The following is a 24,371-nucleotide window of genomic DNA, read 5'->3' as shown; positions in this document are numbered from 1 at the left end:
TGCCCGTAGTTAAAAACAGTACAGAATATTGCTAAATAGAGGCTGCTTATATTTTAACTCCATGATACTGAAGCAACTGTCTGTGAATAAGGGTAGCATCTCCGTTTCCTACATGGTAAACCAAGTGATTCAGACTAATTCTCTCACTCAGGAACAACCAGAAAGGCCTAATGTCTTGCATCCATGTAACACAATTCTGACATTTACCTGTTCAGATCCAAAAGGGCCATACAGAGATGCTTTAATTACTGCAGAGGATTACGAAACAGGCTTCTAAGGAGAATGGGTCCTCTCACGTACTGAGGCTTCTCTTCGACTGACCTAGGAGAGGGGTGGACTCTGCAAGTTTCGAGGCAGAGTGGAATTGCTCTGCAACACGTAGTACAAAAGGACACCAAGGCTAAGTAGGTGCTTTAAAGGAAAAGAAAGAAGGGATTTTTTTTTTTTTTTTTTTGGTGGCCACTGGTGGGAAACAGGGACTTCAGAGAAATGACTAAAGCAGACTCTCAAGGGGTTCATTGGGAAATATACAATGTAATTGTTTGCCCTGCCCCCTCTGCAGACATGTCCGTAAAGTCTACATTCATGCTTCTTAATTCTTCGTTGGAAGTAATTTTTTGATGATGGTTTTCTTGAAAGGAGAGCTTGAAGAGGATAACAAGGAAGCAGCTGATAACAGAGATTACCTAAGGTATTACATGATAAAGCATGATAAAGTTTTCAGGTCTGTTAAATATACAGGATGTTGGTTGCTAATGATCAGTGTCTCCCGATTAATGGGAAATAAAAGGATTAAGATTTTGAAGAAGAGATTTACGTTAGATTAGAGTCGATGAGAAATTAGACTTTGCGGGGGGACGTCTGAGGAGAGAATTGTGAAGTAGGGATATTATGGCAAATAAAGGTAAAAAGATCCTTCTTGGTACTGGAGATTTCTCTTTTCACATCTTGAAAATGATATGGGCAGAGGAGGGAACTGGGCCAAGACCAATTCGGGCAGGGCTGAACCCTGCAGTACCTTCTATCAAAGCCGTGAAATCGAAAGGTCTTCTTTAATATCTGAGCTATTTCTCATATAATTCGAAAATCACTGAACTCTTTTCAAAAGGTCACGATGTGACAGGTGTCGCAGCACAGTGCACCTGAAGAGAGATGCCATTCCTGTTCTAAGTCATTTTTAGTTTGTCCTTTAAGGCAAAAAGAAAAGCAGCTCTGTATTCCCGGAGCACACCGAACCTTTTTCTACACAAGCACCTGTAACTTCACATTCTAATTAGCTGTTTATATCCATATCCCCAGGAAATAATACGCTTAGAGTGATGATGGGAACTAGCCATTTCTATATCTCCTGCAGTGAGAAGAAGCCATACCTAGATTGTGGGGGATGCTCAGTATAATTTATAAATTATAATGTATTTATAAATTACAAAACATATTAAAACATACAAATATTTATCTTTATAAAATATATTTACATGTAAATACATTTTATTCACACATATATGCACATATAAAATTATATACACAGATACATGTATATAGACACACATAGATATTTTTCAAATGAATTCAGGCATAGAAGGAAGGAAAGAAAAGAAAATTGCAAATATAAAAAGGAAAGAACCATGGAATAAAGGAACAAGGGGACAAAATTCGTTCCAGGGTCCAATCTCAAAGGTTGGAGGGCTGAAAGCTAAAGAGCACAAAAGAGGAAATTGCTGCCGGAAACTGGGACACAGATGAACTTACAATATCAAAGAAAGACACATTTTTTAAATGTTAGATCCTTCCAGATACGTTCTTGGTGCCCTCAACAAGTCAGTCTCCGTGATCGAAGATCCTACGCCTCCCTGGTAACCAATGCAGGGTCCTCAGCAGGTTCCAGCGATGTTTCTCCTTTTGTGAAACTTCTCCCAGCTGCTCTTTGGAGGAGCCGGAATCTATAAATAACAGCGTCTCTAGATCCATTAAGCAGTGCATCAGTGGAACAAAGGCATATACAGACGGGGCTAAAGAAGTGAAATCAGGGGAAGAAAGGAAAAGTTTCCATTTCGTGTGCAGCTTACGAGGGAAAAAGCAGGTCTGGCCATTGCTCAAACACAAAATGCCATTAAGGGTCTGTGATTGCATCCCCCAATTGTCTACTTTAGTAGCCGATTTTAAACTGCAAATCATGGTCCTTCCATCTTCGGGAGGAAATGGTTCCTGAGGGGATGATAAGGTTTTAGCCCATGACATATCTGTGTTTGAAGAACCCGATGCTGTGGCGGCGGCGGGGGGCACGAGGAGAGCGCAAGAGAGCAAGAGCGGGAATGCATATGAATATATGAGAGAGAAACAGGTCTCCCCCTGAAATCATGCAATCAAACAAAATAACCAAATATGCCAAAGAGACAACTCCACCTGCATGGGCAGGATAGCAGCTAAAACCAATTATCTTCTGACACAAAGAAAAATACTGTTTGGCATTATACATATATAAGTATAGAGCAATGACAGAGGTATGATTATTTCATTTTTCATGAGATTTTTGCTTTTAAAAAATTTAGTATTTCTAAACTGAACAAAATGATAAAAGAGAAAGCTTGAGACCATAGAGATAAAGTACTTCTCTTTCCATTAAAAACAGGAAAGAAAATAGGAGTAGATGCTACAAGGCTAACACATACTTTTGAAGACTCAGTAGGGACATGTTTTAGAAAAACAGGACTTTCCAACTTCCATAGACTATTTCAGATTTTCTAAGGGCAATGTTATACCTGAAGACTGTTTATGAAACATGGAATGGGTCAACTAATTTCTCTCATTAGTGGATATCTATTAATCAGGACAAATCCATCCAAGTTCATAGAACATATCAAGGTTTGAACCCTGAGAGGTCATCACTTTTAACTTCTCCCAGATACAGAAGGTCCCCTCAATGTTTTGGACAGGCAATTGTTTCAAAACAGCCTTAACAGTTCATAAATCCCCACTTCAGCAGAGCCCTTATCTGGAAAACAAGGGATCTGAGCACCTGCCTTCATTCCTACTTCTAAAGTGCTGTGTGGCCTTGGGAAAGTGACTTTTTTTAGTCCCTCAGTAGGGCTATTGAGGCATAACTGCCAAATAAGTTAAGTTACAGACAAGTTTATAATGAAAGTAAATGAGAACATATCAGAGAATTTTTTTTTTTCTTTTTAGGGCCGCACCAGTAGCATACAGAAGTTCCCAAGCTGGGGGCTGAATTGGAGCTGCAGCTGCCGGTTTATACCACAGCCACAACAATGCTGGATCCTGAACCCACTGAGCCAGGCCGGGGGTCGAATCGGCATCCACAGGGATACTCGTTGGATTCGTTTCCATGGCACCACAATAGGAACTCCCTATCAGAGAATTCTTACTTCCCCTCAACCGACAAGTCCCTCCCCACCCGCTGCCCCCGTTGGTACCCTCTCTGTTCTCTTCATTTCCCATTCAAAACATTCTAAAGAACAGACAACACAGGCGTTCCCACCATGGCGCCGTGGTTAACGAATCCGACTAGGAACCATGAGGTTGCAGGTTCAATCCCTGGCCTTGCTCAGTGGGTTAAGGATCTGGCATTGCAGTGAGCTGTGGTGTAGGTTGAAGATGCGGCTCGGATCCTGTGTTGCTGTGGCTGTGGTGTAGGCCGGAGGCTACAGCTCTGATTAGACCCCTAGCCTGGGAACCTCCATATGCCGTGGGAAGTGGCCCTAGAAAAGGCAAAAAGACAAACAAACAAACAAAAACAAACCAAAAAACCAGACAACACAGAGGTTCTCTCATGGCGCAGCAGGTTAAGGATGTGGCATTGTCACTGCAGCAACTTGGGTCACTGCTGAGACACAGGTTCCATCCCTGGCCTGGGAACTTCTGCATGCCATGGATCCAGACAAAACAAAACAAAACAAAACAATAAACAAACAAACAAAAAAACCACACAAAAAAACAGGACAATATAAACAGAATGTTGAGACAGCATAAAAGCTTCACTTGAAATGGCAAAACTAGGGATTGCCGATAAAGAGCAACAGAGAGGAGTCCTTTGGAGAAAAGGTAACACTCTGACATAGACTTCAGGTGGATTTCTGGCTTCAGAGACACAGCCATCAAGAGAGGCAACTTCAAGAAAACACAGACGTCCCCACAAATCAAAGAATTTTTTTTTTTTTAATATATGCATCGTCTAGAAAGGCCTATCAATTGGTTACATACGGATCTTTTTGGCCACATTTACACACAGAAAGGGATTTCTGTAAACGTTATTATCCTCCTATGGAAGGGAAGGCACACTACATTTAGTCCTATAATTTGTGCTGTTTGGTACTTGGGTTTTTCATGACACACTCATTTTACTCCTTGACCCAAACCATGGAAAACATATTAAGCTACAAAGTGGAACGCTTTAATTGTAGTGGGTGAATAAGTGACCCTTAAATGGCTGCAAACTTGGGTAAATGAGTTATCTGTTTTCCAAAACGCCCTGATGAGAGCTCCTTAATCTACGGAAATCCACCTGCAATAAACGCTGGATCAGACCGTGACCAGCCTGAGCCGGGTGCTCATCCTGTTTAATATTCCTCCTCGGAGGGTCACCGAGAACATGTTAGTTACTTTTTAAACTCAAGGGCTCTTAATGACGCCATTGCAACATGATGAATAAAGCATGAGCCCCGCAGTGGGGACCACCCCGGGACTTTCAGAAGGGGCAGCACACCTCACTTCTAGTGCATACCCTGGGGCAGATACCTTGTTTCCTCATCTCTCAAGAAGCTCCCACAGCCTCTGCCGATGCTCTGTAACTAGTGGGCAGGAGAACGGGGGCCCTGGGTTCTCTGGGATGGTCCTTTCCACTCTCCGGGGAGTCACAGATCATGACAGAGGGCTGGCTCTGGTGGATTGTTCCTGAGACAGGGGTGCTCAGTGCAAATGCATGAGTGCCAAGAGAGTCAAGTGGAAAGGTCTAGGCTGGCAGGGAGCATCCTGAGGAAATGGGTCAAACCACTGCTGCTATTGGTTGGGTTTGGCAAGATACAAAAAAGAGAGGGTGGGATACATGCTGACGGGAAGGTTCTGACATTGAAACCAAGGCTGAAGGTCAGTGTGAAAGGTTGCTGCTGCAGCTCCTGCTGTGGCGCAACGGGATTGGTGGTGTCTCTGGAGCACTGGATGCAGGTTCGATCCCCAGCCTGGCACATCGGGTTAAAGGATCTCACAATGCTGCAGCTGCGGCACAGGCCACAGCGACAGCTCGGATCTGATTTCTGGCCCAGGAATTCCACATACAAAGAAAAAAAAGGTGCTGCTATGACTGTAACTTGGTTTCCCTTCCCTTTCCCCCTCCCTCCTCTCATTCAGACTCCCTGTCAGTGTCAGAAGAAGATGTCATTTGCTTCTTTTTATTTTATTTCTGTCTTTTGTCATTTTCAGGCCGCAGCTGCAGCATAAGGAGGTTCCCAGGCTAGGGGTCGAATCAGAGCTGTTGCTGCCGGCCAACACCACGGCCACAGCCATGCGGGATCCAAGCCGCGTCTGCGACCTACACCACAGCTCACAGCAACACCAGATCCTGAACCCACTGATCGAGGCCAGGGATCGAACCTGCAACCTCATGGTTCCTAGTCAAATTCATTTCTGCTGTGCCATGATGGGAACTTGTTATTTGCCTCTTAAGCATGTCATATAGAAATCCTTCCTTCTCTCCAAGGAGATGGGCCTCGGAGGACTAAACTCCTCAAATGGAATCTCTTTCTCTGCTCCTCTCTTCCAGATTAATTTAAGCACTCATTCGGCCCTGGAAAAGGAACCTATTTTTCTTTTCTTTTGCTCATTTTAGGGCTGCACCCACAGCATATGGGGGACCTCCCTATGCCTACACCACAGCCACAGAAACACCAGATCTGAGCTGCGTCTGCGACCTACACCACAGCTCATGCCATGCCAGATCCTTAACCCACGGAGCGGTGCCCTATCCTCATGGATACTAGTTGGGTTCCTTCCTGCTGAGTCATAATGGAAACTCCAAGGAGCTTATTTTTCTAACTATGGCTCTGTTACTGATGAGGCTCTAAAGGGGCCGAGGTCCATGACAATGTCGAACTGAGGCTGTTTTGCATGAACCCGCCAGCAATGTGCAGGATCAAAGGCAGAGAGTTATTTCATGAAGGGCCTATGCATTTTGTATCAGGACAACTTCTCTGATGAGAAGATTTAATATTCACACAGACGTCATTACTGTTCAAAATCATCTGTAAGTGGGATTTTCTCATGGTGCAAAAAAAAATCCCTGAGCCTGCACGGTTATGGAGAAATTGGAGCTGGTTTGAAATGAAAGGAGTAACTTGTAGACAAATCATTTCAAACGCTGGATTATTAAAAACCCTGTCCCGCAGTCCTATAGACAAAATTACATGCAATGTCACAGGCAAGCGTGCGTTTGGTATGTCTGATGTGATATGGGGCGAGGGCTCCAGAAGAAAGCACCGGTGGTGCCTGGTGCCTACCAAGTTTTACGTGGCTGTTTTAAGGGCCCCATCCAGCCTCTTCCTGCCTGTTGCATGTGAGATCAACAAAGCTCTGTCCCTCCCCAAATTCACCATATCAAATGCTACCCACAATCATTTATTCACAGATTACTCACATATTAATGGGGGGGTGGGTTGTGGGGAGCAAGCCAAACCTGACCCTAAAGAACACAGATATGAGAGGAAACCATCTGGCTCCTAGTGCTGAATGTAATTTCATGTTAGCTCAGAGTAATCATATTTATTTATGGTTTTATTATTTATAAAAAAAGAAATTATGCTGAATGTGCTTTGTGGGAATTACAGTAGATTGTTATTGCGACCATGGTTTATGATTTTCACAGCTTGATGGCTTACACCCAAGCTAAGTAAATATTTTAAAGGAATTCCCACAAACATGATCACATTTCTCCCTTTCTAGTCTTAATGGAAAAGCCTGTCCGCTCTCTAAGAATTCTGATATTTGTGTGCATTCCTAAATTTTATGGTGTATTATGAGATAATGTTTATCATAAGACGATGACTAAGAAAATAACCAGCAACTAGAGGTGGTTAGGCAGTGCGGGGCACGGAGGGATGGTTTTTGAGAACTGCATGCCTGTTGGTTCCAAATATTCACCGGAGCCTCGGCCCATTAACGCAATGAGGATAATGATTTTATTACTTGCACAATGAAGCTGACATGTGTTCAGGTACTTATCCAGTGTATCAACCTGACACAATCTCCACCACACAAGAGGTGTATTAATTATTAATAAGCCATAAGTAAGGGCGCTCTAACCAGGAGACACATCATCAACACAAAACTAAACGGTGCATTACTTCCAGGCTTCCCGCTGCAAAATCGCCTAACACTAAATTCTTCCTTTAACAGGAGACACCACCTTCATACAAACATATGCCCCCAAGCACTTGCTACCCTGCCTACCTACCAGCTAATTCAAGGGCCCCCCTTTTTTTCTGAGTGGGGAAATTCACATGGAAATGCAGTGACGCCGTTCTTTTCAATCTGAGAATAAACATCAATATAACATTAGGTAGATGAAAACTAATCATCTTATAAGAACATTTTTATGTCAAATGCATTTTTACTAACACTAATACTTGTAATGAGTTTTTTTTAAAAAAACTGTGACGTGTATAATGTGAAGGGAGAAATGTCAGTCCCACAGCCCTCCAGCAGAGGCATCCAGTGGAAAAACAGCTTCCTATAGAACAGCCTCGCATCTTTGATGTCATGAAAACTCACAACCATCTATGAGGTTGATGTCATTAGCACTTTTTTTTTCTTTGCAAAGAAGAAAAGCTACCATTCAGAATATTAAAACTGGCTCACTTAACCCATGTCACAGAGCAAAAGACAGGCAGAGCCCACGGTTCAGTGTGTCTTAGCCTGACCCTCTGTTAGAGATTTGGGGACATTTTTTCCAACAAAGAGCCAGACCAGGAGGTCCTTCTTGGTTTGACTGGTTCTGAAGATGGAGGAGTCTGGGGCACAGGGTTAGTTCCATCCCCTATGGATGCCTTCACTCAACATGTCTTCAGTAAATGCTTACTGTATGCCTGTCACTGTGCTTGAGATCAGGAATACAGTGTTGAGTAAGACACTGACCCCCTCTTCAAGAAGTCCCCAAATTAAGAAGCACTAGCAGATGAACAAATATAACAAAACAGAAACAGACTCACAGATGCAGAGAACAAACTAGTGGTTGCCAGTGGGGAGCGGGAAGGTGATTAAGAGGTACAAACTACTGGGTATAAAATAAATAAGATTCAAGGATGTGATGTATATCACAGGGAATACAGCCAATATTATCTAAGAACTTTATACATTGTACACCTGAAACTAACACATTACCATGTTGTACATCTGAAACTAATAAACTATGGTGAGTCCACTATAGATCAACTGAAAAAAAAAATTAGCAGACGTGAGCTTGTCACAGTGTGGCAAACTAGATTCTATTCAGAGCCTGTCTGTTATAAGAACATAACAACAGCTAGATTCTGGATATAACTTCTTATTAATGTATTGCTGGTTTTGTAGGAGGAAAGGAAAGGAAGATTCTTCCCTCCCCAGCCTGATCCCACTCTAAATGCTCCATTGAGAGAGAGAGAGAGAGAAACAAGTAGGCTGAAACCAGGAGTTGCCGGAACAGTGAGCAAACATGAAGCCAGAATTGCTTGGAGGGAAAATGTCCGCATCGGCATTTGTGCCAGGAGATGCACCTGCCATGGCGAGGTAGAGCTGGGGTCTGAGGATCTCGTGGTCACCAGGACCTGGAGGCTCTGCTGTGTCTTTGTACAGCCCTCACCCCAGCCCCCAGTCAGACACCCTGACCCTTCTACAACAGTTCTAAAAGTAGGAGAGCACGACTTTGAGTGAAGCAGCAGAGATCACTGCTGGAAAACAACTCGAGACCTACCTACGCTTTATGGAGAAGCATATTTTTCTTGAAGTTAGCATATTCATTGTGCATCAGAGAAAGGGAGATGGGGAACAAAAGCAGACAATGTCTACTGATGGGTGGTCTGAGGGTTTTGACGGGTTAGGTTTTAGCAGGAAGTCTCACAGGTGCCTTAGCCCACACGGGGCTTAACTTGGTCCAAAGGCATATATTGAGGGTAAATCTGTAGTGTGAGCTGAGAGCTTGGTGGAAGGATCATCACCATCAAGACTTGCCCAGAACTGTGATCCTGGTGTAGAAAGCTTCTATTTGTACGTGCCAACACATCAGCATCCCTCCCGATGCTTCTATTATCTAATGAACTATGATAGTGAGAGACAAGGCTGGCAAGACAGAAAGGCTGGTCAGGGCCATCTGAAGGGGATGGCTGGGAGGTAAAATCATCTTACTATTCCTCTTTTCCTCATCCTTTTTGGGGGGCTAGCATCCCTTCCTATTTCTCTTACTGCACAAGCTATCACATTATGCTGGCAGCGGGCTACAAGGCTGGCCTGGAGTTCAAGTCTCCTTTCTGCCTTCCACCAGGAAGGAGAGGCCGAGGAAGTAGGAAGTGATACCTTGGGAAAAGCCAGGCGCTGAGTGAACCAGAGATCCGACTTCTAACCTCCCGTCCAAGGGATGGCTGCAGGTGCTGGGAGCACAGGGGTCTGTGCTATTGGGTGATGTACACTTGAAGCCAAGCCCCACTGCCTGCCTACCAGGATCACTGCCACTGTGGCAGATACTTTTTCATTCCCGGGGAAGATAACCGTGAACCCTGAGAGCTGATCTGGGGACGTCCCCCTTTCTGCCTCTCCCAGAAAAACCTGCAGGGCAGTCTGGCAGCACAATTTGCATATCATAAGAGAGTGCCCATCACAAGCCTCCTCCGGGGCCAGTTCCCTGAGCTTTTCCACTTTTAAGTCTTCAATCCCCATCTCACAAGTTATTTGAGGGGCTCATACATAACACCTTTTGGAGGAACACAAAAGAAATGAAGCATTCCTGGCACTGCTGTGAGTCATTTCGATAGGAAAAATCCAGATCCCTCTAGATGGGCTCTCATAAAAGAATTCTTTTTGATTACAAAACAACAGCAAAATGTCCCCTCAGGACAATTTCATGAGCACATCTTCACACCAACTACACACCCTTGAAAAGTATATATTCTGGTCTCTGGTTTTTTCTACCAGTATTATAGCTTGATTCACTGTTAGTTGACATGCCACCAGAATAATAAGCTAGTTGATTTGAGGCTGTGCCTGGCAGGGTTTGGCTGTAGCAATACCGTTTTGGTCTGTAACACCTGTGGTCCAGGAGATCAAACGCAGGCAAGGCTTCTAGTGTCACCTCGATGACTTAATCCATCAAAGGAAATTCAGAACAATGGCCAAGAGGGGCAGGGATCTTTTGGATGTGTTATCTGCCGTTGGATCACACCCTTGGGAACCGAGGAGATGAGCAGGGCATTTTACGAAAGGCCGCAAATTATAGAGAAGATGTGAGTTAATACTGAAATGTGATGCAGAATAAAATAGAGCTTATCGTCCGATCCTTCCAATCAGAGTTGTATTGAGCTCAAATTGCTTCTGCATGTGCTAGCTCCTTGCTGAGTTCAATTGTGAAAATAAGTTTATTATAGGAGAAAAGGTGATTTCTGAAATATATTAAATGTAATACAGTGGTTACAATGGTTACAATGTTCTATATGAGATCCAGAAAAGTGTGTTTCCTCCGCGATCGTGGTTTTGTTATATGAAGTTACACAGCCCTATATTCTCCACTAGTTCTCTTGTCTGTGCATATTCTTGTCCCAAATCAATGAACGTACATTAAGGACAAGCAATAGGGGCTCCCCGCGCAGATGAACCAAAACACTGATGTACGGAGCACTGCCTGTCTTGTCCACTGTAGCAAACGGCATGATGATATCTGTAAGGGGTATGGGATGGGTCTTGCTAAGGTGCGTGGCGAGGTGTTAGAACCAGTACTGAGAATCGTCGAAGCCAGTACCCTACTGTTCAGCTTCCTCCCTTGACCAAAACCAGAACAACCAAACAACTGACCAGCTATTTGTTCATGTCGCATCTAAAGTCTGCTGAGAGGAAGAGCTTCATAGCAGTAATAAGCTGTTGAGGGCCACAGAAAGACTTGGTCCCTGTCCATTTACCTGCATTTTACTGCAACTCAATCAGGAACCTGCAGCACATTGGGTTAGGAGGTCTTTCTAGTTACGTGCATCATTTCTTTTCTTCTCTCCCCTCCGAAGCCCCCCTGCCTTTAATTTTTTTTGGACTCCCCACCACCGCATATGGAATTCCCAAGCCAGGAATTAGATCTGAGCCGTGCTGGCCACCGACACCACACCTACAGTCGGATGTTCAATCTACTGTGCAGGGCCAGGGATCGAACCTGTGTCCTGGTGCTGCAGAGACACCATGGATCCGGATGCACCAAAGTGGGAACTCTCCCCTCTGCTCTTCAGAGACCACCTTTCTGGGGGGGGGGAGGGAAGGGGGGACTTTACGGGGTGAGCTTTAAAATTCTCATAAGAACTGGCAGTGGGAAAAGAGCTGGGGAAAAAATGGAGACTCGAGCAGCTATGTGACACGTTTATAAACCCTATGAATTTTTAACAAAGGAACAATATCCACAATTAGATTAGAAATGAGGTTTCCTTTGTGGGAGCTCTTACGGTAAGTGGCGTGTGAGTGGATTTTACTTTACATTCCGTAAACGATACCAAGTGCAAAACACATGACAATTTAATAGAAAAGCAAAGCAAACTGTTGATTGTTCCCAGATATTTTTCCTTCTTCTAGATTTTCAGAAATGTGGCAGTTTTTGAATTGTATTTCATTTATTTAAATGCCACATATTTGCCAAGGAACGCAATGGTACAGAAAGGCATTTTCTAACACTTCTGACCTAAAGCTGTCCTTTTATATCATATGGAGACGGTTTTGTTTGTTTTCAACTGTGAAAACATTTCCCAGTGTAGAACTTTGGAGAGAAAGATATTAAGCTTTCTCATTTGCAAACAAAGCTTCATAAACAGATATCAAAAAAAACTGAATCATATAGAAGATAAGAAAATAGAGTGAGGCTATAGTTACGTGTTTACGTATATATTTATCTATTTGTTTATGTTTTTAGGGCCACACACGTGGGATATGGAAGTTCCCAGGCTAGGGGTCGAATTGGAGCTGCAGCTTCCAGCCTACGCCACAACTACAGCAATGCAGGATGCTTAACCCACTGAGTGAGGCCAGGGATTGAACCTACAACCTCATGGATACTAGGTCGGGCTCCTGGTCACTGAGGCATGATGGGAACTCCGATGGCGATTTAATTTGCATTTTGAGGCCCAAGCTTAACTCTTGTTTTCACATGGCTTGAGTTCCATCATCCCAGAAGCACACAGGCTTACTGTCACTCTTGGATGCCCTGTAAGGTCCTTCCCACTCTGCCTTCCGGTCACCTCTGCCACCTCATCTCCTACAGCCCCCCTTCTCCCAGAGTCCCCAGGACACAGGCTGCTGTTTCCTAAGCCTGCCAAGCAGGACCCTCTCTTGGTTCCTCAGCACCTGTGGTTCCTCCAGACACTCGGACAACCACCCAGTTCTTGTCCCTTAGTCCCTCCTCTGCTGAAATATCACCCTCTGCAGAGAGGCTGTCCCTGACCTGCCAGAAAGAGCAACTTCCGTTCCCCCTCTGTCCTCCTACCAGCTGCATTTTTCTCCACAGCCTTTCTCAGGATCTGAGGTTACATTACATAACTGTTTCTTTGATAAGTTGTTTTTTTCCATTTTTTTGCTTGTTTTTTCCTGATCACCAACCAAAACAGTGTCTGATACATAAGACAGTGAGCTCTGAAAGGAAGGAGGCCACGTTTCTACAACTGAGCACTCACTGAGTTTTTTGCAACACAGGAGACTACAGTTGTTCTCTTTTCATTCCAAGAAAATGTAGTCCCATGCCCCCAACACAAATGCGCTGAATTAATGCTCCCAGTGCATTTGTCTGTGTGTGTCTATATATAGATACATCCATATAGACACATATACACAATACTGCATTCATTGTGTTTTATAAATTTTTTTTTTGTATTTCCTGATGCTTTAACCTCTGGGATCTTCCTGATGGAGGGGAGGAGGGGGAGGACAACAGTCCTTCCCAGGGTGAGTCAATTCCTAAAGAAAGCCAACAATGGGAGCCCACTCTTCAAAGGCAAATCAGGCAATCCAGAGCTCAAACCCCCAATCATTTCCTTTGTGGGGCTCACACTCCAAGCCATTATCCCCCTGCCCTCATCACCCCAGAGCCTGCTACCAGAGAGCTAAAGACAGACCTGTGCCTCAATGAAATAATTCAAACTAGCCAATCCTAAACCAGCTTACCCAGCTTCTGTTCTTTCTCGGAATCTATAATGAAGAAGCTTCTTGCCCACTTTTTCCCTTGTTCCTCCTGCATCCTGATCAACCCTGGTGCCTCCCCGTGTGCCCCTCCACCTCCCCAGGTGGTGGGTTCTCTCTCCTTAGGGACTGTAACATATGATCTCTGCAGTAGTGATTGTGTCCTGATCTCCTGAATAATACTAAAATCTGCATTTCTTTTTCTTTTTATAGCCACACCTGCGGCACATGGAAGTTCCCAGACTAGGGATCAAACCACAGCCACAGGCCACACTGGATCTGAGTCGCATCTCTGACCTATGTCACAGCTCAAGGCAACGCTGGATCCTTAGCCCACCAAGCAAGGCCAGGGACTGAACTTGCATCCTCATGGATACTAGTCTGATTCTTAACCTGCTGAGCCACAAAAGGAACTCTCTAAAAACCTACATTTTAAAATGCACACATACAGATTTGCTGAATGATTCAAACAAGTGAAGTTCACGGTTATCTTTAAGGAAAATGATATATAATCACCACCAGGAGTTACGGTGTCCTTGGACTCAGAATAAATACAATAACGGTAACATTTTAGAGATGTGTAGGTAATTTGGCCCTCATCTCGGCCACGAGACTAACTGATGGGTGGATTGTTTTTGTGGTTTTTATTGTTGGTGTCTATTTGACCCTCAAGCTTTTTTGGGATGTAGAGACCCTCGATGCAGGGGAGCAGCCCAGCCTTATTCCTTTCGCTGCAGACACAAATGACTGACACTAGACACTGAACACCCATAAACTGCCAATAAAACGCATACAAGCTTCTTCTCTTTAAATATAAGGAAATCATAAGCCCTACCCATAATTTTCTAAGTTCCAGGGAGCTCTGAAAGTAACGAGGCCACGTTTCGACAACTGAAGCACTCAGGGAATTTTCTGCAATGCAGGAGAACACAGTTGTTCTCTTTTTGTTCCAAGAAAATGTAGTTCATGTTGTCCCACAGCCCGCTGGTCAGATGCCCGGATGTTCTCTGCTGGAACACACCTCGGGCAGGGTGCAGCCTGGACCCAATAGGCAGGGGAGCCGTGGAAACTGATCTTGGGAAACTGACCTTGGATTGACCCTCACAGTAAGCTCGGAGGAATGTGCTGGGAGTTTCCCATTACTTGCACCTGCTCAGGAGGAGTGCCCGAGCCTGGAGTCTTCAGTGCGGCGGGGCTGAGCCAGCAAGACAGACGTCAGAGGAAGGGCCGAGGAAGCTTCTGGAATGAAACTGGAGGGAGCCCTGACCCTGTCCGTTGCTATCTCTGGTAGGAGAGCCCTCGCTGGGAACTGACTCTCAGCCTGGGAAGCCTGACTCTCTAATGGGGTGGGGGTTGGGGTGGGGACAGTCATGGAGCCTCCCACCCTATGCAGCTGTGCAAATTCTTGCCTCCTGTGCTTATGTGACACAGCCCTTTCCAACCACGGTCACCCTGCCGACAGCCACATCCTCCCTAAGAGAAGGGCTCCCTGACCCTGCTTAAGATATTAGTCATAAGAACAGAGTAACTTTCAGAAAATTCCAGAAGGGTGGTAAAACTGTGCTCAGGGGCTTGGAAAACATGCTTTGCACATAAACACGAGGATGAAGAATGTGCACCACGGCAGTCAGGAGCGCGCTCTCTGATCCACTGGCTTTCCTTTCCCACGGGTGCACACGGCCCTCCAGCCCAACTCATCCTCGTAGAGGGCCGCACCCCTCCCCGCTTCTCTGGGCAGCCTTCCTCTGGCTCACGTCCAGGCCCACCTCCTTGGTGAAACCTCACAAGATCGACTCTTTAAGACTGTTGCCTCCAACTCCAGAGTTCCTGCACAGTGGTATGCCTGGGGATTTAATGTGAGTCGTGAAACCAGCATTTTAACTGCTCATAGTTAGTTTATGTTAACCCATGTGAAATTGATGTTTTCTTGGGTTAAAATAAAAAGTCAGGAGTTCCTATTGTGGCTCAGTGGTAATGAACCCGTCTAATATCCAAGAGGATGTGGGTTTGATCCCTGGCACCGCTCAGTAGGTTAAGGATCTGGTGTTGCCATGAGCTGTGGTGTAGGTCTCAGACACAGCTCAGATATAGCATTGCTGTGGGTGTGGTGTAGGCGGGCAGCTATAGCTCCAATTTGATCCCGGCCTGGGAACTTCCCTATGCCACAAGTATGGCCCTAAAAAGCAAAAAAAAAAAAAAAAAAAAAAAAAAGTAAAATATTGACTGTTTCATATAGTTCAACCTAACATGTGTCAGCAAAGCAATGTGTTAGCAGAAAAGCACGTAACTTTGGAGCTATCACTGCTTAGGAAGAGGCTTACATACTTTTTTTTGAGTCATGTATAAACAAATCAGTAAATAAATGCTCTGATGGTACAGACATGGCAAAAGCTGTTAAGCTGGTAGCCACCTTCAAACTGGGGAACAAATGCATTTTGAAAATGATTGTTTCGTTAAATGGCCTTTTTGGCCATTTAACATGCTGGGTTTTGGGGTGTGTGTGCGTGTGTGTGTGTGTGTGTGTGTGTGTGTTTATTTTCTTTGTGTATCTATATTTGTGTTTTCTCTCCAACCGGTTTCCCAGACATCTGAAAGCCAAGAGCAACCTGAATGATCAACCTCTTAGCACTGCACCTTGTACACAAGAGACAGACCTATGAGCAGCATTTGGCTGGTCGTTTACGATGATGGAATCTCAGCAGGAAACACCATTTGTTTTCCTTCTTATTATTCTAAAGCTAGAAACTGATGGGCCATGCTGTTCTGGCCTGGAAGCCACAGACCCGGAGCAATTTCCGACTCAGGACTCTTAGTAGCATGGTATGTTAGAAGCTGCCAAGGAGCGTTACGAGGCAGTGTGGTCTGTTGGACAGAGCACGCATTGACCATCTGGACACCTTCTCTTTCGCATGGGATATGCATGGTCTCCTGTGCTGCCCAGTCCCAACAGATAAGGCCACAAGCTGGTGGGGGAGGGGACACTGTGGGAAGCCAGCTCCTCCTATGATATCCTTCTGGCGCCTGACCCGTCTGCCCAGCTACTGACCACTGCAACCAGCATCAGGTTCGGTTAAATATGGACCTTCAAAAAATGACACCTGGGTCTTTTGAAATGTGTGGGGATATCATGACTCACGTGCTTCAGAACATTAAACGCCTGTCACTCGTACAGCCTCTCTATTGTGGTTCTCTTTTAAACCCACGTAAAATATGACACGTAGTTGGTATTTTGAAAGCTCTTATAACTTATGCTTTTATATTAATTCCAGTGTTGAAAAAAATTATGCCTACTCCCTCGTCTTTATGGCTTTGCACTGCTTAAGGTGACGTCTCCATAGTACCTAGGAGGTCACTAGATGTCACAATCAATAATATTCAAGAAAAAAATTTACTGTAGAAAGCTGTGGTGAGGAGACAGAAAAGATGTTATTTTTATTTCTAGGGTGTCAGGGAAGCACCACGGAGAAGAAAAATATGGGCTGGGTTGTGAAGGATAAAAAAATAACTCAATAGCAAGAATTAAAAGAAAAAAAAAGATTTACATCTTTTAGTGGCTGAAACAAACAAACAAAACACCAAACAACAACAACAAAGAAACACAAAAACAAAAACCAAATGAACTAAAAACCTCAAAAGCGAAGTTCCCATTATGGCTCAGTGGAAATGAACCTGACTTGTAACCATGAGGATATGGGTTTGATCCCTAGCCTTGTTCAGTGGGTTTAGGATCCAGTGTTGCCATGAGCTGTAGTGTAGGTCACAGATGCAGCTCTGATCTGGTGTGGCTGTGGCTGGCAGCTGTAGCTCTATTTGATCCCTAGCCTGAGAACTTCCTTCCATATGCCATGGGTATGGCCCTAAAAAGCAAAACAAACAAACGAACAAACCCTCAATAGGAAGAGAGAAGGAAAGCAGGCAACCACTTCAGGAAGGGCATGATGAATCCTGAAATCCAGAGGGGAAGAGGCCACTGCAAGGACAGTGCTGCCTCCCTCTTTATTATTTTACAGTTAAGTAAGTTATTCAGATGATATTGGGCTCTGTATCTACATAATCACAGGGGTAGTTTTTATTCTCTAAAATGTTGCTTCGAGGAGTATGTCAGGGGATATAAATGCATGCTTCTTAAGTAAAATGTTTTCCTACATAAAGATGCTAGTTTATCAACTGGGGAAAACTGAAGTGAGTTTGCTTTTTTTTTTATTAATAAAAGACTGAAAAGATTAGGGAAGTCTTGACAATATAAACATGTATTTACTCACCAACTCATGCAATACTAAAACTAGAGTTTTACAGCTCAAAAGCATAAAAGAGATCATTTTAGTAGAAAGAAAATAATGTACATTTGTACAGCAGAGTAATCTCAGAATTCATTAACTCAGAGACCAAAAAAATACACAAGATACCATAGATTTTAAGAGAGTTTTAAATAAAGTCATGGCAAGGAGAATTACAGTGGTTTAATTAAACTAGGTTAGGAATGGCAGGAGTCTGATCCCAAACTTTGAGGGAAGGGAAGAACTATATAATAGCCTTAACACTGACTAGCTCAAAAAAAAAAGTCAATAACAACATGAAGATGCCTGGACACTGGGAATAAAGTTACCATACCAGCCTGGAGTTTGTAACAGCCAGGACAAAGAACAGTAATTCTAATCAGACCCACATCATTGACTTAGGGGAAAAAAATTATAACATCGGCAAAAAGATAACTGTGATATGAACACAGAGCCATCAGCTTCACTATAAAAGATGTATGGAAAAATAAAAATTTGACCCTATAACTACATAGTCATAATCGCAGTGAAAGAAAAAAAAATTCACCATGTCTTTACAAGAACTTCTCTGGTGAATTCTGATTCTACAAGGATGAAAAATAAAGGAAATAATGACACAAAGTCAAGGCAACCACAAAGGTGTTGGAGGAATTCTAAGGAGCACACTGGAGAGGTCTAAATCCAGAAGGACTGGGATTGTATATTTTGAAAAAATTCCAAAGGTTGTAACTGGAATATGTTTTAAAATATCTGAAGTGGGGGGACAAGGAAAAATGGAAATGTTTACGTGAGAAGGTCATTAACCATAAACAACAAAGCCTACAGAAGTGTTCAATTCCCCAGTTGTAAGTTTCCCTCTGCAAGCAAAATAATGCATACATGCAACCAAATAATCCAGAAATTGGGAAGGTATGATGGATGACACAAGCATGGGATGCCAGCCTGAGGTGGTGGGAATGGGAGAGGGAAGACATCAAGGTGAGCATCAGATATTCTCGGAACAAGAAGCAAGTGTGTGACTCGATCTGGGGAGGAGGGTAGCCAAGATGGCAGAGCAGGAAGACTCTGAGCTCATCTCTTCTCACACCGCAGCATCAACTATTTACAGAGCAATTATTGATGAGAAAGGCCAGAAGACTGGCAGAAGATCATTTACAGTGCAAGATATAAAGAAGGAACCATAAGACATGCAGGGGAACAGAAATGCAGCACAGTCAAGACCTGCATGCCCCAGTGGGCTACCCACAAACTGGAGAATAACTACAACTGCAGAGGTTTACCCAAAAGGCAAGGGTCTGAGCCCTACAGTAGGTTCTCCAGCCCAGGGACCTTGCACCTGGAAGCAAGCTCCCAGAATGTTTGGTTTACTTCTGGGAGAGCCAGAGGTCCGTGGGAAATAGAGAATCCACTCTAAAAGAAGTGTACACAAAACCTCACAAGCTCCAGGACCCAGGGCAGAAAAAGTAATTAGATAGGAGCCTGGGTCAGACCCACCTGCTGATCTTAGAGAGCCTCCCATGGAAGCAGAAGGCAACTGGAGCTGCTATGACAGCCATTTTTGGGAGCTTGTTCTACCACGAGGACACTAGTGATGGCAAGGGCCATTTTGGAATCCTCCTTCTAGTTTATTAGCCCGAGGACCCAGCCCTGCCTCTGCCTAAGAGCCTCTGGCAACAATACTGGGATATCTCAGGACAAGCAGAAGGTAGTATGGGACACATCCCCACTCTCCAGCAGACAGGCTGCCTAAAGACCCCCTGAGCCCAAAGCTCCCCAGAACCCAACCCTATCTGCCAGAGGGCTCAGGACCTGGCCCTGCCTATCAGTGCACTGGCTCAGGAACACTAGGGTCCTGCAGCCAAAGACCCTGAGAGCTGCTCCACCCACCAATGGGCCAGAAACAGTGCAGGCATAAGCCCCAGGAATCCCTCACCAGCAGACCAACACCAATTTTGGAACACCCCAGACTCTTCAACCATTTGTGTTAGAAACTGAGCCCATGCACCAGCCTGTAGATATTAGATCTAGGACCCTTTGTCTCAGAGCCACTTACCCCAGAATCTGGCTCTGCCCACTAGCAGCCTCCACACAAGTCAGGGCTTGACAACCAACAGCCAGCCTACCAGACTGCCCACAATTGTCAGCCTACCACAACAGAACGGCCAATGAAGCCCACATAGGAGCACCCCTAAAGCATATCTATAGCTGTGGTCAACAGTGGGAATGGCAATGACAGGACACATAGGACCTCTCCTACAAAAGGCCACTTCCCTAAGATCACGAAACAGAGCCAACCTACCAAACACGTGGAAATAAACCAGTAAACTAGGTAAAATGAGGTGACAGAGGAATATATTCGAAACAAAAGAACAAGATAAAACCCCAGAAAACTAAATCAAGTGGATATAAGCAAATTAACCAATAAAGAGTTCAAGGTAATAACTATAAAGAGGTTCAAAGATGTTCAGGAGGGGACTGGATGGACAGAGTGAGAAATTAGAAGCTTTTATCAGGAGTGAAAAATATAAAGGAGAATCAAACAGAGATGAAGAATACACTAACTGAAATGAAAAATACACTAGAAGGAATCAACAGTAGTTGGCCAGATACAGAGGAATGGATTAGGAAGTCGGGAGACAGACTGCTGGAAATCACTGACGCCAAATAGAAAAAAAGAAAAAAAAAAGTCTGGTTTAAGGGGCTTCTTGGACAACACAAAGCATACTAACATTCACATTATAGGGATCCCAGAAGGAGAAGAGAGAGAGGGGATATAGTTGAAGGCTTAAGATCTAAAAAGTTTCCTAGCCTGGGAATCTAGGTCCAGGAAGCATGGAGAGTCCCAAACAGTATCAACCCCAAAAGGACCAAGACACATTGTAACTAAAATGGCAAAAATTAAAGATAAAGAGAGAATATTAAAGTAGCAAGGGGAAAGCAACAAATTATATACAAGGTATTGCATAATGCTATGAGTTGACCTTTTAGCAGAAACCCTGCAGGAGTTGCATGACATATTTAAAGCAATGAAAGGGAAAAAACTACAACCAAAAATACTCTACCTGCAAGGCTTTCATTCAGGTCTGAGGGAGAGATCAATAGTTTTAGAGACAAGATCTTATAATGGCTTATAATGGAAAAGATTCTGAAAAAGAATAGATATACACATATGACTGAATCACTTTTCTGTACACCTGAAACTGACATAGTGTTGTGGATCAACTAGACTTCAATTAAAAAATTGCAGGTAAGTAACAGCTAAAAGAGGTCAGTACCACCAAACCAGCATTAAAGAAATGTTAAAGGGACTTCTCTAAGTGAAAGAAAAGGCCACAACTAGAAATATTAAAATTACAAAAGGAAAAATCTCATTGGTAAAGGCAAATGGTAAAAGTAATAAAACCACACATAAAGCTGGTAGAAGGGATGAAAGACAAAAGTAGTAAAATCACCTATATCTTTAATCGGTAGTTAAAGAATACACGATAAAATATGTAAAAAACAGTGAAGAAGCAGGGAGTAAAAACGGAGGATTGTTAAAATGCATTTGAACTTAAGAAATGAGCAGCTCAATCCTGCAACCAGTGTGACATGATACTAGGTTAAATGCTACCCACTTTACTTTCTTGCACATCTGAGTATGTAGCGAGTCTATCAAGACTAGATCGTTTGACCTGGAGAATTAGTGCAACTTTGAAACTGTCCATAATGACCGCCGGAATTTCAAAGTTGGTGTCGGTTTTCAAAGGACGACTTACTAGCTTTGTGACTAGGAGAAAAAGAAAAGATGATAGGAATCTTCCTATAGTAGAAGGAGAGCAGACATAGAAGATGGACTAGATTAGTGAAGGGATACACCAAAGAATGGAATTAGGACCAATGGGAGGGGATACAGCAAGCCAGCTTCAGGTTCATTCATCCTTTTCCCATTCAGTGTATTTTCAGTTAACTTCCACTGTGTACAGCACCATTTTAGGTCCTAGGTGAACGAAAACTCCTTCCCAGAAGGCTGGCCCACAGAAACAGCTTAGTACATAGGTATACGTGTACCCAACTGGGTACATTAATTAAAACACAGGTTGATGTAAAAAACAGAGAGGAAGATGCAATCAACTCTGCCAGTGGAAGAGATTTTAGATTTTCTTGAAGGATGAATAAAGGTGAAAACTGGAGGAATATTAAAAATGAATGAAACGTGTTTTGAAAGAAACAAACAAAAAACCCCAGGAGTTCCATTGCGGCTCAGTGGGTTAAGAACCTGAATGGTATCCATGAGGATGTAGGTTTGATCCCTGGCCGCGTTCAGTGGGCTAAGGACCCAGCACTGCCACAAGCTATGGTGTAGGCCACAGATGCAGCTCGGATCTGGTGCTGCCATGGCTGTGGTATAGGCTGGCAGCTGTAGCTCTGATTCGACCCCTAGCCTGGAAACTTCCGTATGCTGTAGGTGCGACTACAAAAAACAGAACAACAACGGAAAACAAAATGAGAGTGTTTCAAGCATTGACAACACTGAACAAAGACACTGAGGTGGAAAGTGCATGGCATAGTACGGAAATGAGTGTTTTTGTCTGCCTGGTGCTTATGGGGCAAGTGGTGAAACGGTGGGGAATGATGCTGAAAAGATACATCACTAATTATTAGAGAAATGCAAATCAAAACTACAAGGAGACACCATCTCACACCAGTCAGAATGGCCATCATTAACAAGTCAGCAAATAACAAATGCTGAAGAGGGCGTAGAAAAAAAGGAAATCTCCTTCACTGTTGGTGGGAATATAAATTGGTACAACCACTATGGAAAACAGTATGGAGGTTCCCCAGAAAATTAAATATAGAACTACAGTAGGATCTAGCAATGCCACTCCTGGGCATATATCCAGACAAAACATTCATTCAAAAAGAGACATGCACGCCTATGTTCACTGAAGCACTATTCACAATAGCCAAGACATGGAAACAACCTAAATGTCCACCGACAGATGAACAGATTAAGAAGAAGTAGTACATACACCCAATGGAATACTCTTCAGCCATAAAAAGACAAAATAATGCCATTTGCAGCAACATGGATGCAACCAGAAGTTTTCATACTAAGTGAAGTAAGACAGAAAGAGAAAGACAAATGTCATATGATATCACTAACATGTGGAATCTAAAATATGGCACAAATGATCCTACCTACAAAACAGAAACAACTCTCAGACATGGAGAGCAGACGTGCAGTTGCCAAGGGGGACGGAGTGGGATGGACCAGGAGTTTGGGGTTAGTAGGTGCGAAGTATTACATTCAGAATGGATAAGCAATGAGGTCCTACTGTATAGCACAGGAAACTATATCCAATCTCTTGGGATAGAATATGATGGACGATAGTATGAGATAGTATCTAATGTATGACTGGGTCACTATGCTGTACAGCAGAAATTGACACAACCCTGTAAATCAATTATATAACACTATAAACCAACTATACGCTCATCAACTACATACATATATATATATGGGGCCAAACTAAGGAGTCTGATCTCCAGAGGCCATGGGGACCAAACAGAGTGTTTTAAATTGGGAGCGGTGGGGTCAAATTTGTAATTTAGAATCCTTCTTGGGAAGGGACAGTTTACACCGAAAGAAGCACAAGGAAGGTAACTCCAAAATAATTACTAGAGAACCAGGCAAGATAGGGCTGTGGCAGTGGAGACAGAGAGGGGGTTAGATTTGAGAGAGATTTCTGGAGATAGAAAGATAGGACTTGGGGAGCAACCGGAATATATAGGTGATGGGGCAAGAAGGTCACATTCAAAAATGATTCCCAGGTTTCTGGCTCAGGGGGCTGGTGGATGAAAGGAAGGGATTTCCAAGGCACCAGAATAGGTAAAGTAGTAAGTTTAGCTCCCAAGGAGGGAAGCATGAGCTTTCTATAGAGCAGTCAAATGCTTCTGTTACCAAACTTACATAATAAACAAAGGTGTGTGTGTGTCGTCGCTCTTAGCAGCCACGGAGTGAGCCTCTGTGCTTGGCACACCATGGTTCTCTGCCCTTGAGGGACACCAGAATCATGTGAGGAGGTTTTTATAAATGCACATGCGGGTCTCCACCCTCAGATTTTTAAACCCTCAGTGGATCTGATGTGAGGTTCAGGTATTGTTATAAGTGGCTCCAAAAGAGATTCGGATGTGCATCAAAATTTGACACCCACTGTAGCCTACAGTCAAAGACTAGCAGATGGAGTCATTAAAAGGAGAAAGGGATGGAGAGAAGACTTCCTGAAGTTTCTGAAGAAGTAGCTGGTTGATCCTCTATACTCAGTAGGATCGTTAGCTGGCAAGTCTGTAAAATGACCGTTTCAATCTTCCAATCTTAAGGGTTCATGAATGTGATATTAGGGAGTCTCTGGCTTCCACGCTTGCAGAGACACTGGAGTTCCTGTTGTGCCTCAGCATGTTAAAAATCTGACACAGTGTCTGTGAGGATGTGGGTTCGATCCCTGGCCTCCCTCAGTGAGTTAAGGATCAGCAATTGTCACAAACTACAGCGGAGGTCACAGATGTAGCTTGGATCCTGTGTTGCTGTGGCTGTGGACCAGAAATACAATTTACATGCTATCTCACAATGAGGGGAAAAGGGGGAAGTTCTCCTTAGATAATTTTTTAAGAATGAGAAATGACACCCCGCCAATACATTTTTTTTTTTTTGTCTTTCTAGGG

General features: G+C 43.7%; 1 protein-coding gene and 1 long non-coding RNA gene across 6 annotated transcripts in view; one reads left to right on the top strand and one right to left on the bottom strand.

Moving 5' to 3' along the window:
• Positions 1-24,371, bottom strand: part of ENOX1 (ecto-NOX disulfide-thiol exchanger 1) — a 659,885-nt gene that overhangs the window by 250,268 nt on the left and 385,246 nt on the right. The gene's annotated exons all lie outside the window — the stretch shown is intronic.
• LOC125113360 (uncharacterized) lies at positions 14,363-16,558 on the top strand. The gene is made up of 2 exons (XR_007131426.1): positions 14,363-14,676; positions 15,974-16,558. It is a non-coding gene; the product is annotated as an uncharacterized LOC125113360 (long non-coding RNA).

Source organism: Phacochoerus africanus, chromosome 13, assembly GCF_016906955.1.
Source record: "Phacochoerus africanus isolate WHEZ1 chromosome 13, ROS_Pafr_v1, whole genome shotgun sequence".
In the NCBI taxonomy this organism is placed as follows: domain Eukaryota; kingdom Metazoa; phylum Chordata; class Mammalia; order Artiodactyla; family Suidae; genus Phacochoerus; species Phacochoerus africanus.
This window is presented reverse-complemented; position numbering and strand designations above follow the sequence as displayed.